The following is an 8,010-nucleotide window of genomic DNA, read 5'->3' as shown; positions in this document are numbered from 1 at the left end:
GATAATATCTTAAAAAGTGCAGCAAACTCAGGAATGTCCCTTTAATGAAAAATATATTTATTGGACTTAAAATAAGAATTTATGAGAGCAAGCCATTGATTGGTACTTTTGTCTGGGTTTTAATCCTGGTTTTGTTCTGTAACACATACAATAGTCGAAACACACAAAATGGTGTGAAATACGTTCACTACATGCTCAATAATGCTGCATGCAATGCACGTGAAATGCCAGTATGTGGACACATAAAAGTCACTTAACGGTGTCGTATTCCTCGTCACATTAAGAATGCCACAACTCGGAGAAGAACAAAGGGAGCGAGCGTTGGGCATGGTTCAAGGGGGGACTTCGCAAAGCCAAGTTGCTAGGACCTTCAGAGTCCATCCATCAACTATTGGACGACTTGTTGAACGTCATCAACAGACCGGGAGTGTCCGTGATCGACCTCAACATGGTCAACGTCCCGTTACGACCCCACGCCAAGATCGGCAGATTCGACGACACCACCTACGTGACCGGTTCAGAACTGCGACGATGACAGCAAGCAACACGATAGGACGTCATGTAAGGCCTATCCATCCGATGACGGTCATCCGTCAACTCAGAACGGCTGGACTCGGATGCAGACGCCCGTACAACGGTAACATCATGACACCGCGACATCGTGCTGCGAGACTACAGTTTGCTCTCCAGAATAGTAATCATCCACCAGCTTTTTACCGGAGCATTGTTTTCTCAGATGAGTCCCGTTTCTCTGTCTCCTTTGCCGATGGAAGAGCACGTGTGTACAGGAGACTCCATGAACGGTACGCTGACGGATGTGTGAGGGAACATGATCGGTTTGGCGGCGGTTGTCTGATGGTATGGGGGGGGGGGCAATCAACTGTGATTTCAGGAGTGATCTCATCATTGTCCACGATGCCCTTACAGCCCAGCGTTATGTTGACGTTATTCTAAGACCAGTTCTCCAGCCACTTTTGCGCCGTCACCGAAGACCAGGAGGTCCCCTTCTGTTTCAACAAGACAATGCCCGTCCACATACTGCAAGAATTACCCAGGCATTCCTGCAACAAGCCGGTATCACCGTTATGAACTAGCCCACCGTTTCATCGGATTTGAACCCAACTGAACACATGTGAGATGAGTTAGGTCATCGTGTACGTCACCTCCAGCCACCACCGCGTAACGTCGCTGAGCTTGCACAGGCGTTGTAGGACGAGTGGAGGAACAGTCATGTGGCTTAATTAAGATGTGTGTGCCAATCCTTTCCCTGTCGTCTTCACGCATGCTCACGGGCCAATGGTGAACACATCATATACTGACCTTGATATGGGGGCTTTGAACTTTTCGATTACGAATGCAACTCGATTACTGATGATAACTGGCCATGTTTCCATGTGAATGTATCTCATGAATACCACTCATTAATGTCATATTACATTATCCATCAATTCATTAATAGTTTGTCGTTATTTGCAATGAAAAGTTGTTTTTGCGTTTTCATTGTGTTTCAGTATATACATGTATATATATATATATATATTATATACCACAGAAACGAAAAGCTAACAGATAGACGGACAATGCCATACCATAATACGACCTATCAAAGTTTGTTTTGTTTAACGACACCACTAGAGCACATTGATTTATTAACCATTGGCTATTGGATGTCAAACATTTGGTTATTTGACTTATACATATAGTCTTAGAGAGGAATAGCCTAATGGGCCCACTGACGGGGATCGATCCCAGACGGCATAAGGCGAGCGTTTTACCACTGGGCTACGTCCCGCCCCATGACCCATCAAAGGCGGGTAGATAAAAATTAAATGGATAATTCAGAAAATCATATAAAAAAAGGTCAAACTGGGCGAAAGACTAGATTTTTTCCCTGCCCTTGTTCATTAATGAAAAACTTACAATTTCATTGAAATTCAAGACCATGAGTTTTCCAGAAATGTTTGTTCAAAGTAATTTGTATAGGTATATAATAAAACTAAGTGAGTAAAGCATTTGTAGGTTTAGTGAACCTCGAGTGGTGAATGCCCACCAGGTGTTAGTATTTCTGTGAGTCGGTGTGCTTATGACTGGTTTGCATATTAGTGTGTGCTAGTTGTAACATACTGTTTCAGTTTTATATACAGCTATATAATTGTCCAGGTATGTTGAAACTTTTCATGGTAGTTCAGTGACAAGGTGCAGATTTTGGGTAGAGCTCACTCTACTTAAATGGTGCTTTTGAATATAATTTTATAACTAATTAAACAATGCATTTTCATCCCGATACTTAAAAACTGGATCTGCCCTCGATGGTTATGTTTGGGGTGTTTCCTTCCATCTCTTATGTATCAGATAACAGAAACACAACTTTGACCTCTTGATAACAGTTTTGATGATACAGAGGTAACAATGTCTGCCTATCAGATGTACATAGACTTTAAACAATGCAGCAAAACAGATAGCCGAGTGATCAGATACACGCATGTGAAATAATTTATGCAGGAGGCGGGCAGCCTATGGGGGGTGTCGAGTTTTGCTGCCCTGGTATGAATACTCAATAGTTCAAAACCCTTCCCCTGCAAATGCGTCTATTCCCAAGACTAAATGCATGTATTTTAAAAATAAATATGCAAAGTTTTTCAACAATAGTGCATTACACAAAGATGTACAGCTTACCTTTCATTTCAAAAACACTAGAATTAGTTCAATAATATTTTAACATATTTGTTTGCCCTGCAATACCTTGGTTACACTTTAGTAGTAAACAGAATATATAACATGCAGTCAAGCTCATTTCACTAAAAAATAAACATGTAAACAACGGTCATGGCGGAAATGGCTCACCTTTTGATGAAAGGTTGCCTGTTTATTTTTTTTTTAAATTGTTATATTGAAAATGTAAAAAACAAAACCCCACCAAAAAAACCCATGATAATATGAATTGAATACATTTATGAATATTTAATATTTGGAGTGTGAAGGTGTGGTAAAATCAACCGCCAATACCTATATCACAGTAACTGCTAAGGGGTGGAGGGAGGGTGAAGCTATTATTGTCATAAATATCTTCCGAACAATATCAATTATTTACTTTTACAAATTTGTCTTCTTGATAGTGAAATTTATTAGCAAATGGGAATTGATTAAATCTGAATATATTTTTTCTTCTAATGTTTTCAATATTTTGATATTTACAATTGAATAAATAATGTTGTTAGCTCCAATATCAGTATGTATTACAACGTTTAGCATGTTTTCTTTAGGTAATGTTAAACTATCTATCTACCAGTTTCGAGCGATCTTAATAAAGTTGACAAATGTATGCAACTTAGTTATCCAGTATATATAGTTTGGTACGATAATCTCTTCAAATGGGTTTCGAAGTAAAATTTTATATAGAAGAGATTGTAATGTCCGAAAAACCACTGTTGTATGAATTCATTGCAGAGTTTTTGTTTTATTCTTAATTGTTTATAGGATTTGAAATTGATATTTTGATTAGTGTAGATGAGCCCCATGCCCATTTTAATGAAAACACTTTTTATGAATTTCTGCCACTACTAATACTCTGTTCTGAAACTCGAGATATGCTTCATATGCCCAGCAGCATGCACGGCCGATCTTAGAATTCAACGAAACCGCATTATCCATCGCATTTACAGTGTTTTTCCCCATACAGAACAGAACAGAACAGAACTTTATTTCACTCAAAGCCACCATCCGGTGGCATCAGAGGAGTACAATATATACTTTATATATACATATACATGCATACGTTAAGTGACAAGTGTTTATAACAAACAAATAAGTAAGATTAAACTATATAAAATGGGTTTTCAGGAGGTAAAGTGGTTATTTATAATATTAACAAGTTCACAAAGCTTTTTAAGGATGCTGACACGTTTACAGTTAAACAGTTCTCTAAATTTAATTACATTTGGTCTAATAACATAGTATGGCTTTAGTAATCTTTTTCGTTCCTTGTTAAATTTATCACAAATAAAAATATAATGAAACTCGTCTCCGATATCACCTATATTACATAATGTACATGTTCTATCTTCTTTTGGAACATTGGACCACCTGCCCTTTTCAATTGGTAAGACATGATTAGATCGGAGAAAAGTGGTATAATTTTTCCTGTTAAGCATATTAAAGTAACTTTCAAATTTAATTTTATTTTTAAAAAGCAGGTATGTAGAACATTTCCCTGATTCAGTAATACTGTTGTGCCAGTTCTGAGTATATTGGTCTTCTAGTCGTAGCTTAATGGTTCGTTTTAGACATGGAACAGATATAAAATTGTGTGCGTCCCATACATTATTATAACAGAGTCTGTAAAATATATCTTGCATATGTACAATCCATTTATATTCTGTGCCATATTAAATAAAGTCATAAAACATTAGTTTGTAAACACACAAGGATAATTTTGTACTTATACCTGTTAAAAGTATAGCCCAAAAACAAACCATTCTGCAAAATACAGTCAGGTAAAGGGGTTTTCTTCCAAATTCACCATATAACATATTTATAGGAGTATTCTTTCGAACTGGAGCTAGATATTTAAAAAAATTGAATATGACGTTTTTCTATATTATCGAGATTGGCAAAACCCCATATCTCGCACCCATACAACAAAATAGGTACAACAACTGAGTCGAACAATTGGATTCGGTATTCTATAGACAAACAATATTCATTACATTTTCTTAATATATAAAATATAGTTTTCTGAGCCTGATCAAATAAGGTTTTCTGACATAAGTTAAATTTATTTGTTTTATGAAGCCAAATGCCAAGATATTTATATTCGTCAACATTTTCAAGCTGAACATCGTCTATAAACCATTTACTTCTATAGTCCTTTTTGTTGCCACCGAATATCACCACTTTAGTTTTTGTTATGTTGATTTCAAGTTTCTATGTTTTGCAATAGTCCTTGTATGCGTTTAATAGTTGTTGAATACGACGTACACAAAACTCCAGTATTCGAATGTCTAAAAATAGTATTCGAATATTTCGAATAAAAAACATAGCGAGCGAAGTTTCGGACCGAATACTAGCAACAGTGATTGATCTGCGTCAAACATCTAGCCATCTAATTTATTTATTAAAGCTGCAGTCTCTGGAATATTTTTTATTATTTAAGCATTTAGAATAGATGATCAAGTTCTGTTTGGTACATTTAAGGTCCACCACGTCGTTATAGTTTGGCAATGCTCGCTTATCTACATTATCTAGGTCAACTACAAACGCAATGGTCAGCTTTGTTTTTCTTCATTTAGCGGGACGCCAGTAGAACTGAGACTTTACGTGATTTATTAATATTAGAGGAAGAGTAGAGTGTCAACAGAGTTTTTTAAATTATAATTAATGATGAAGGGAGGATTGTGAAGTGGAGGAAATTGTAACTTTAATGGTTGGGGGAGTGGGGCCTGGATAAGACTTCATTACTTGCTTTAGTGTCAAATTCCACTTGATCACACCACTCCACTGACAGCCATGGGCAACAGTTAAAGGCACTTGTTCCACTTTACCAAAAAAAAAACCATTTCAAGTCTGGAGCTCACCGTGGTAAGATGTCTTTGTTTCGCTATGCACACTGCACATACTTTCGTATGCTCGACTTGGGAATCCTCCATTTTTGTTGTTTTTGTCAACGAAATGGAATTTTCAACTAAGGTGTATGCAGCCATTGCAGCTGATTGAACACCATGACGCTTCTCATTTCGACAGCCTGCACCACCAGGGTGGATTATTTTTTAGCAAGATTCCTTGCGTCCACCTAATTTGCTTCTACCTAACTTTTCCGGCCATTCTGCAGAGTGCCACAGTTGTTCGCATTTAGTCTCTACCTGTCCCAACCTATACTAGCAGCAGTGGAGGACTGACTGCCCACTCTAAAAAGAAAAAAAGAAGCAAGGTCGACCTGTACTTTTTTCTAGGTTTTTTAAAGTTATATTAATTTTTCACTAATTGCTATTCCAAATTCTGCCCATTTTCAACTCCCCCTACCCTTCTCCCTCCCCTCTCCCTTCTGACCCGAACCTAGTTACTGGCGAAGTCAGAGCTTGTGGGAGAGTCTACATACCTGAACTTTAATTGGATATAGGCATGTTAATATAATATCCTATCCTTATTTTTTACAGATAATGACCTTTGTAATCCCAATATGGCTTAATCTGCAAATTACAATATAACTTAATCTACAAATTAGTAACAAAAATACAGCACAAATAATAATAATACAATGGCAGGAGAGAAGTTAAGTTATGAGTAGGCATGCGCTATTATAGTCCCGTGTTGGGCTTCCACCAACAGAATAAACAAAGTTTACACATTACATGTGAAACAATTTATATTTTAAAAAATAAATACTAAAATGTCTTCTTCTGTTTTAAAGTCGCAGACCCTAGTTTCAACCCGTAAAAATGGACGCTAAGTTTGATTAAGTTTGATTAATTTACAATCCTGTAACACATTTGGATAACGTTACAACAGAGTGAAACAAGAGTCTGTGACATTAAAATGGTGAAATACTCTTTAAAATAGACTAAAACTTGACTCTATAACCATTACTTATCAGGCGCATGTGCGTTTTAAAAAATATGAAAATGCATTTTCTGGTATTAAAAACACCAGGATTACCAGAAACACTTCGGATGTACGGGAATGGATAATCTAAACAATAAAATGTAAGTAACGTATGATTTCAAGAGTACCAGTGAGGTACGTGATACGCCCATCAGGAGTTTAATGGAAAACCATATCTATATTAATGAATATGTTACGGGTATGATTCAATTCTAATTATGTGACTTTTTTGCAATGGGATGGATGAACTGTATGCATCTGTATTCAAGATTATGGTCCGGACAAGGATTTACTGTTATGTGCAGCAGACTGTGAAAAGTAGGTCATGGTTACCTAGTAATAGTACGCGACATACAGCTATTCCAAGTTGTTCCTACATGTGAGTTTTGATGGTCCTGTATGCATCTGTATACAAGATATATGGTCCGGACAAGAAAAAGTTAACAGACGGACGGATAACGCCATACCATAATACGACCCATAGATGGGCGTATCAAAACGGCTCTAATAGTGAAAAATATGACTTGGTGTTTATAAACCTGGGTCTGTCCCTTTAAGAAGGTGACTCTTAAAACATTTTGATGGATCTCTGCCCCCCCCCCTCTCTCTCTCTCTCTCTCTCTCTCTCTCTCTCTCTCTCTCTCTCTCTCTCTCTCTCTCTCTCTCTCTCTCTCTCTCTCTCTCTCTCTCTCTCTCTCTCTCTCTCTCTCTCTCTCTCTCTCTCTCTCTCTCTCTCTCCTAGTAGCACATGTAGCACGTGTTATGGTCCCGCGCTTCAGGGGGCCCCACGGTGATGTGTATATTTATTCCCCCCCGGTCGTTTTTCCCCTCTCCCCGAGGGGGTTGCAAAATATATACCCACCCACCCTATTCAGACGTCTCCATTTCAAGATGGATAATGAACTGAACATAAATGGGTTTTTTAATCAACTATTTACCATAGTAACCTTTGAGTAATGATTTCTCCGTAAATGACATGTACAATATAAGAACGATCTGGCTTCCTAAAAAATATTTCCTGGTTGGCTAACAACGACTGGCTATCTGGTATTGAGTCACGAGATACCCCTTATGGTTATCAGTCCACTTATGTCTTTACTTAGGCTATGTGAAAACGTCGCTGAACAAACAGTCTAAACTTGACAACATCGACATTTGATCACATTTGTAAGTCTCTATTTACATAGTATACAAGTAATGTTTCCTTGTCCTTTATTGTTTGTGAGGATGTTTGTAAATGTTTGTTTTGGTGCCTTTTGCTATGCATGTACACACAGGCGCGCGCGCGCGCACACACACACACACACACACACACACACACATGGACAGTCACAAAAGAGAGATACAGTAACTGTTTTACACGAAAAAAACAATAATACAAAAACAAAAGTTGATTCCAAGCCACTAAATTTA

Source organism: Gigantopelta aegis, chromosome 10, assembly GCF_016097555.1.
Source record: "Gigantopelta aegis isolate Gae_Host chromosome 10, Gae_host_genome, whole genome shotgun sequence".
Lineage (NCBI taxonomy): Eukaryota > Metazoa > Mollusca > Gastropoda > Neomphalida > Peltospiridae > Gigantopelta > Gigantopelta aegis.
The sequence above is the reverse complement of the archived record's forward strand: the minus strand, read 5'-3'. Positions refer to the sequence as shown.